This window comes from Spermophilus citellus, assembly GCF_964194105.1.
Source record: "Spermophilus citellus genome assembly, chromosome: 15".
Taxonomy (NCBI): domain Eukaryota; kingdom Metazoa; phylum Chordata; class Mammalia; order Rodentia; family Sciuridae; genus Spermophilus; species Spermophilus citellus.
Window position 1 is genome coordinate 54,467,368 of NC_138195.1, and position 8,249 is coordinate 54,475,616.

Genomic DNA, 8,249 nt, shown 5'->3' on the forward strand with positions numbered 1-8,249 from the left:
AATATTTATCTCAAGCTGACCTCAAATTATGTAGTTATTTATTATCTCTTTCCCCTACTAGAAAGTTAGATTTTAAGGGGTATAGATTTCATCTCTTTTATTTATTTTAACATCCCCTAGAACTATAGGAGTATCTAGCAAAAACTTATCATTCAAAATGTGTTCATTAAATGAATAAATAAGTGAATGTAGACTTTTACTACATAACTGGCAAGATAGCTGCATGCAGGTAAAGTAGGTCAAATAGGTCTAAGTCAACAACCTTAATGTGATCACCATGTCTGTTTTTTAACATGCTAAGGCTGTGATAGTGCATTTTCCCCCATCAGCTATCCATCCCATGAACTCATTATTTCTAAGTTGTGATTGATAAATCCTGTATTAGTTTTCCTCCTCCTATCCTAAAGGATTGATCACATATATTATGCTAAGAGAATAGAGACTTTCATACTGATTATTCATACTCTCTTTCTCTCTCTCTCTCTCTCTCTTTCTCTCTCTCACACACACACACACACACACACACACACAAACACACACACACGCGATCTATCCTTTGTATTTCCTCTCTCTTTAATGATTTACTTTATCTCCTTATGCATTTTATTGAATATAGATTTATGCTAGAATAGTATTTTTACCCCAAATCAATGAATATATATTATTTTTATTTATTTTCACTCTTAAGATGGAACCCATCAGAAAATTTTTCTCAGATATTCAATTGCAGGGATGTTTTCTGTACATTTCAATTACTTAGTCATTGATCCAGCAGCCAGGTAACTGAGCAGTCTCAGCAGGTAAACCACATCTCAGAATATTTACTTATTTTACTTAGGGAATCCTCTACATGAAATACAATATTTTGATATTTCATTTTCTGTTTATTCTGGCTATTTGCCATCACCCCATGTGAAGCTTGGATATATTATAGATCCTTCCTATAATCACTTGAATTTCTGCATAATATATCTCTCATTAATGTTGAGCTGCCAAGGGCAGTTGACACTATAATTAGATGATACAGAGAGGAAAACTTAAGTGAAATGTACCACATTTGTGAGACCTCTTTTTCCTTTCATAGCTTTCATAGGAGAGACAATTGTAATATAGTATTTAAGACATGGATTTGGTAGTCAGATTGTCCAGTTTTATCATTTATAACCTCTGTGAACCTGGTCAGTTTAGGTGAGCTTTCTGTATCTTCCTCATTTGCAGAAAGGAATATAAAAGTACTAGTATTTATATATACTATACAAGGAGAAAGTCATGGAAGAACAATAAACCACCCCTCTTTTTAACCTTATACTTTGAGATGGTGCCTCATACCAGCTATTATTCTAGTGTTTTGTAAATAAAAGAATTTAATCTTCTAATCAATCATATGGGGTAGATATAAATTAAACATTTGAACAAAATATTTAACATTTTCAATATATTATATAATATTTAAAAAGAACCAAATGTTAGTCCTAATATAATAATTATTTGTGCCTCAGATTTACTACCTAATGAAAGTGGGTAGAGGGACTAGTCCATATAGTCAAGCAATTACCCAGATGCCCTTTATATAGAACAGGATTTTTTGATATTAGCATAATTGACATTATAGGCTGGATAAATCTTTTCTGGGGATAGCTGTCCTGGGCATTATATGATCTTCATGATCATCCCAAACTTCTCCAACTAGAAATTAGTAGCATCATATCAGTTTTGACAAAACTTTCTCTAGATATTGCCAAGTGTTCCCAGTCATGGAGATAATTAACCACCTGTGTACCATTGATCACATTTAGTCTCTTCAAGAAAAAAAAATCCTCAATTTGCTTAATATATATTTTTTTTGAGAGAGAGGAGAGAGGGAGAGAGAGAGAGAGAATTTTTTTTAATATTTATTTTTTTTTTTTAGTTCCCGGCGGACACAACATCTTTGTTGGTATGTGGTGCTGAGGATCGAACCCGGGCCGCACGCATGCCAGGAGAGCGAGCTACTGCTTGAGCCACATCCCCAACCCCTGCTTAATATATTTGATTCTTTACCTTGTTTTATTGCATTTTAAAGCTTTTCTAAATTGGAATTTTTTTTTTGTTTGGTCAGGCCACTCCCATGGTCTAATATTTCATGATACATGAGTTTCAACTTTTTAGAAAACAACACAAGAAAACAAAGGCATTTCATAATTGGAAATTATCACACACACAGACTATTAGACAATTATATATGGAGTAGTCGGGGTGGTAAAGTTTTTAGAGATATCAAACTGTCACACTTCAGATACCAAAATTAAATAGGACTGAAGTATTAACACTAGTACTTACAATGGTTGAAATTGACATCACTGACCTAGAAATAATACAAAGAAGGTTCCATAGATATAATGTGACATGATTAAAAGAATATTAAAAGAATGACTGAACTGAAATTCAGTTACTAAAAATCAATAATCGAAGATGGCAGAGGAAGCTCAAACTAGAGCAATATCTGATACAGAAATATGGTAAGCCAGGAATGGATGTATTTGGAGTCCACTTTCACAAGAAAGAAAAAAAATCGAATAAAATATACATGCTGAGAGATGGTATTTCTATTTTAACTATGGAAATAGTTCCCTAGAAGAGGAATGAACAGGAGAAAACATATTCATTGTATTGTTTTTCAAATGAAAGGTAATGATAGATTTGTGGGAAGTTTATCAGGAGTGGTCATCTCATACCATATACAGTGAAAGACAGTTTTGTTCTTAGAAATCTATTTTGGCTCAAATGGATGTTTTTATAAAATATATAAATTATTAAAATTGAAATAAAGCCTTGTTTCCAAAGTTTATTCAAAATAAAAACTGTATTGTCAAATTATAATGTTTTAAATGCATTTTCTAGTTTCTACATTGATGATATGTATGCCACCAATGATGTTTTGGATTGGCATGGGTTTCTAGGCTGAACTATTTTAGAAAAACATTAGTTTTGGTGATATTCACCCAAAGTGTGGTTTACAGCATTTGGCTAAGTTCTATTTAATATTTACAGGGTGAAGTTATTTCTGAACTCTTAAATGAATATTTTTACAGAAAATCCAGACAACAAACCAACTAAAATTTTAGTAAAGCATTTTCTCTCATTATAGAATCAGATAGAACTAAAAGACATTTAATAATCAAAGTCACTGGACCAGGAATCATAGGAGAATCTTGGAAAGCAGTGCCTCCTTGACCTATTCATTTTAGAATAGAAAAAATTCATATTTATTTCCTTCAAATTATGGAAATATTATAATCTAAGAATAGCTATCAGTGAAAGTGGACTTTAAATTCTTAAATATATGTTAAGATTGAAAGTGAGGACATCACTATACACTTTGCAAATGTTGAAGTATAATAAGAAAACAAACCAGTCAACCCTAAGAAACATTTCAACAACTTCAATGAAAAGAACCATTTCTTGGAAACCAAAACTACCTCGACTCATCCATGATAGAATAAATAAACGGAACCATCCCCCAACTCTTAAAGAAATTGAATTTTCAGTAAAACTATTTCAAATAGTTTTAATAAAACTATTATTTCTTATGGGCCAGTAAAATTTGTCTTGCCCATAAGAAATAATAAAATTTATGAAACATTTTCTAGAAAACAGAAGATAAAATATTTCCTAACTCATTTATGAGGCTAGCATTACTTATAGCAAAATCAGGCAAAAACTGTATAAGAAAAATTAATTCTATCAAAAAAGGCCAAGCAGAGATTATTCTGGGAATCTAAGACTGATTCTATATTTGAAAACAAATCAATACATTTGGCCATAATAATGGTATAAAGAAGGAAAAAAAAAAACCCTGCAATCATGTCTATTGTCTCAGAAAAAAAAATTGGTAGATTCAATGCCCAATCAATAAAATTACTAGCAAACTAGGAAGAAAGGACAACTTGCTTAACAGAAGAAAAGGGTATCTAAAATAATCTAAAGCTAATATCATACTTAATGATGAAAAGAGAATATTCTGATCCTAAGACATGGAACAAAAGCAAGGATGCCACTCTCCATACTCCAATTCAGTGTTGGGAAGTGGAACCAGTACAATTATGGAAAGGAAAAAAACTAACATATGGATCAAAAAAAAATCTGTATTTGCAAAAAGAGTAATTGCACTAAGAAGCGAGTTTAGCAATGCAAAGAGAACACATAAAAATTCATCAAGCTTATGTATATTAGCAATAAAAAATTACAAATGGAATCTAAGAAAAAATATAGTTTGCAACAGTGCTAAAAAAGACAATTATTTAGGTGTAAATCTACTGAAACATGTATAGGATTTATAATATATTTGTAAGACTTTTTTATTGATTTTATTCCTTTTTAAATACATGACAACAGTGGAATGCATTACTAAGATTTTTTTAAAAGACAAATAAATGAAGTGATACACTATGTTCATCATTTGAAAGATAATATAGTATATACACTAATTCTCCTCAGATGTATCTGTGTATTCAACAAAGATCAATCAAAATAGAAGCAGAATAGTTTGTAGACATGGAAAACATGATTTGTATAGAAAAACAAAATAACTAAAGTACCCAAAAAATTTTGAAAAAATGAATAAAGTTGAAGAACTCACATTTATTATAAGGCTGCAGTAATCAAGATGCATGATTGGGGGGGCTGGAGATATGGCTGAAGTGGTAGCACGCTCGCCTGGCATGGGTGCTGGGTTTGATCCTCAGGGCCTCATAAAAATAAAATAAAGATGTGTGTCCACCGAAAACTAAAAAAATAAATATTAAAAAAATTCTCTCTCTCTCTCTCTCTCTTTAAAAAAAATAGTATGATTTTAGTGATATGAAAGACACATGAATTAATAGAATAATTATGAAACATTTTATGAAACATTTTCTAGAAAACAGAAGATTTAGATTTTTTTTTACATTTTCTAGAAAACAGAAGATAATAGAATAGAATATAAATTACAAAAACAAACTCACACAAAAATGGCTAATTTTTTATAAAGTTTCAAAGACAATTGGGTGACATCAGCTTTCTTTTTGAGAAATGTCATTGTAAACTTGGCATCTGCATGCAAGAAGCAAAAAAACAATAGATAAGCATCTCCCTCTTTATAAAATATTAACTCAAAATGGATCTGAATATAAGTGCAAAGCACAAAACTACAAAAGTCATACAAGAAAACAGAATAAAAGCTTTGTGAGTTAGGATTAAGCCAAGAACTATCAGACATGACACCAAACGAATAATCCATAAAGAGTGATAAATTTGATTTCACTGGCATTTCACAACAGACACATGTTAAAAAAATGAAAAATCTAGGCTGCAGACTGAGGGAAAATATTTTTAAATCATATGTCTGATAAAGAATCTGTTTTCAGTTTATTCATATATATGTATGTGTATATACACATGCACATCTGATGAATGTCAATATTTAATATTTAAATAAATATTTCAGATATAAAGAACTGTTAAAATGCAATACTAAGAAAACAATAAATAAAAATTTGGCCACAAAGTTGGAAAGTTTAGAAAATAATAAATATCTCAATAGTTATCAAAATTTGTTAATCATCCAAAAGTCCTTCAATGGTTTAAAGGATAAATGAACTTGGCACAGCCATACAGTAGAACACTATTCAACAATAAACACAATGAAAAATTGATAAACTCAACCACTGCGATGAATCCTGCTAAAATTTTCATGTACATCTCTTGTATGTTGAAATTTAATTTTGGGGTTATCCAGAAGTGTGGCCTTTTGGGATGTAAGTCACCAGGGTTTTATCCTCATGAAAGGATCAGTGCCTTACAAAAGGGTCAGAGGAGACAAGCTTTCACCCTTTTTGCCTTTCTTACTGGCTGCCATGTGGAAGCATAGCATTCTTCCTCTCAGTTGGATGCAGCCACAAGGTGTGCATGCAGAAGCAGAGAACAGCCCTCTCTAGACACATCCTGGCAGTGCCTTGAAGTTAGACTTTCCATCCTCCAAAACAATGAAAATTGAATTTCTATCATGATAAGTTATTCACTCCCAGGTATTTTGTTACAGCAATACTAAGGGACTCGGAAAAAAAATTCTCAAATGCATTATTTTACTGAGTGAAAGAAACCAATATGAAAAGGCTACACCCGGTATGATTCCATTTCTATAACTTTTTTCTTTTTTTTTCTTTTTTTTTTTGAAAAACAAAATACTGATAAGTGTTTACCAGAAGTTTGGGGAAGATCCTTTTAAAAGGATTCTCACAAGATATAGGTTTTGTTTTGTTTTGTTTTGTTTTGTTTTGTTTTGTTTTTAGAGAGAGAGACAAATTTTTTAATATTTATTTTTTTTATTTTTTAGTTTTCAGTGGAGACACATCTTTATTTTTATGTGGTACTGAGGATCGAACCCAGCACCTTGCACATGCCAGGCAAGCGCGTTTCTGCTTGCGCCACATCCCCAGCCCAAGATATAGTTTTTTTTTTTTTAATATTTATTTTTTAGGTGTAGATGGACACAACACAATGCCTTTATTTATTTTATTTTTTTTAATGTGGTGTTGAGGATCAAACTCAGGTCCCGCCCATGCTAGGAGAGCGCTCTACTGCTGAGCCACAAACCCAGCCCCAAGATATAGTTTTGAGTGATGGAAAAATTCTATTCTAATTGTACTGGATGTTGCATATATATACAAATATGGTAAAACTTATACCACCCATATTTGCCAAAAAAATGAAAGAAAAAGTTAATTTTGGGGTATGTTACTATGAAAAAAAATAAAATTTAATAATGACCCTTTATTATTAAGGCTGTTGTGTTACATAAAATCTAACTCTGGTAAGGAAAAATTGTGACAAAGGTATTTAGTTTATCCTACTAGGAAACTATTACATAGTTGAAATATGTGACTCCCAATATCATTTGACATATTTAGATACAGATCAATATTGAGATTCCTGAAGAAGTCTTGAAAGGATAACAGCACATATGATTTTTGATGATTTTGAGCATTTTAAAGACCCAGAAGACCTTTGACAAATATTTGCTATTTAATGCCCAAAGAGATATCAGTTGTGAGCTTAGTGTATCCTTGGAGGTAATGAACAAACCTTATATGTTATCCTGGGCAGTAATGAATGGAGCTGAAATCTTGTGTTAGATAATGCCAATGAATGCCATGGAGATAATTTATTATTTAATTAACTTCGCTTATTCACACTTTACCTAAAGCCATCTTATTGGGTGGAAATTTTTTACATCTTCAGAAGGACTCTAATGTTGAGGATTTAAAGTTTTTATGGGAAAAGCAGAATTTTGGTCAGGTTGACCTTTTGGCTTCCTCAAACCATATTTCATATTTATTTTACATAATAAATACTGACCTTTTTGATAGTGTACAATCAAGCTCATCTAGACGCATCTTATTAAAAGGATCAGAATTTAACACAGCAGGATTTCACTTCCAAATTACATGCTGCCTGATTGCTAATTGGTCCCAAATGTTAGTCAGCAACTTTTTAAAATTGAAAACTCTATGCCAACTTTAAAAATAAAATGCAGTCAACATTTTTAAAGCCCTTATTTTAGAACATTTTATTTAAAATGTTCTGACTATATGCCAATTGAAAGCAATAAAAAGTGTCTATTGTTTTTAAGAAACATTATTTCATTACTATTATAATATTAACATGTATTCATTAGTTTATATAAAATATTTCAAACAGAAAACTACAGAGAAAAAAGAACTTCATGGAAACAACCAAAATACACACATGATGGTATATGCATATATCCATTTAGAGAGGATACTAGAAGGATTACACAAGCACTCTTCACAAAAGATCAAAACCCAGTTTAATCCAAGACTTGGTTCAAGTGATTTTACCAGACACACGAGCTTCCTTCTTGTATCAGATAGGCCCCTCCTAAAATCTAAAAATGCCAACAATAAAAATAGGTAAGATAGAATTCAACAATATGAGTAATGACTCAGAGAATGTCAAAACAGTTCTTTCAACCATTAAAAAGGTGATAAATGGATTTGGGGTAGTGGCTCAGTGGTAGAGCACTTGCCTAGCATGCATGAGGCACTGGGTTAGATCCCCTGCACCACATATAAATAAACAAATAAAATAAAGGTATTGTGTCCATCTACAACTAATATATATATATATATATATATATTAAAAAGATGATTAAGAAATTCTACATACAAAATTACATTTTAAAATACTATAGCTTAGAAGAATTAAACTTA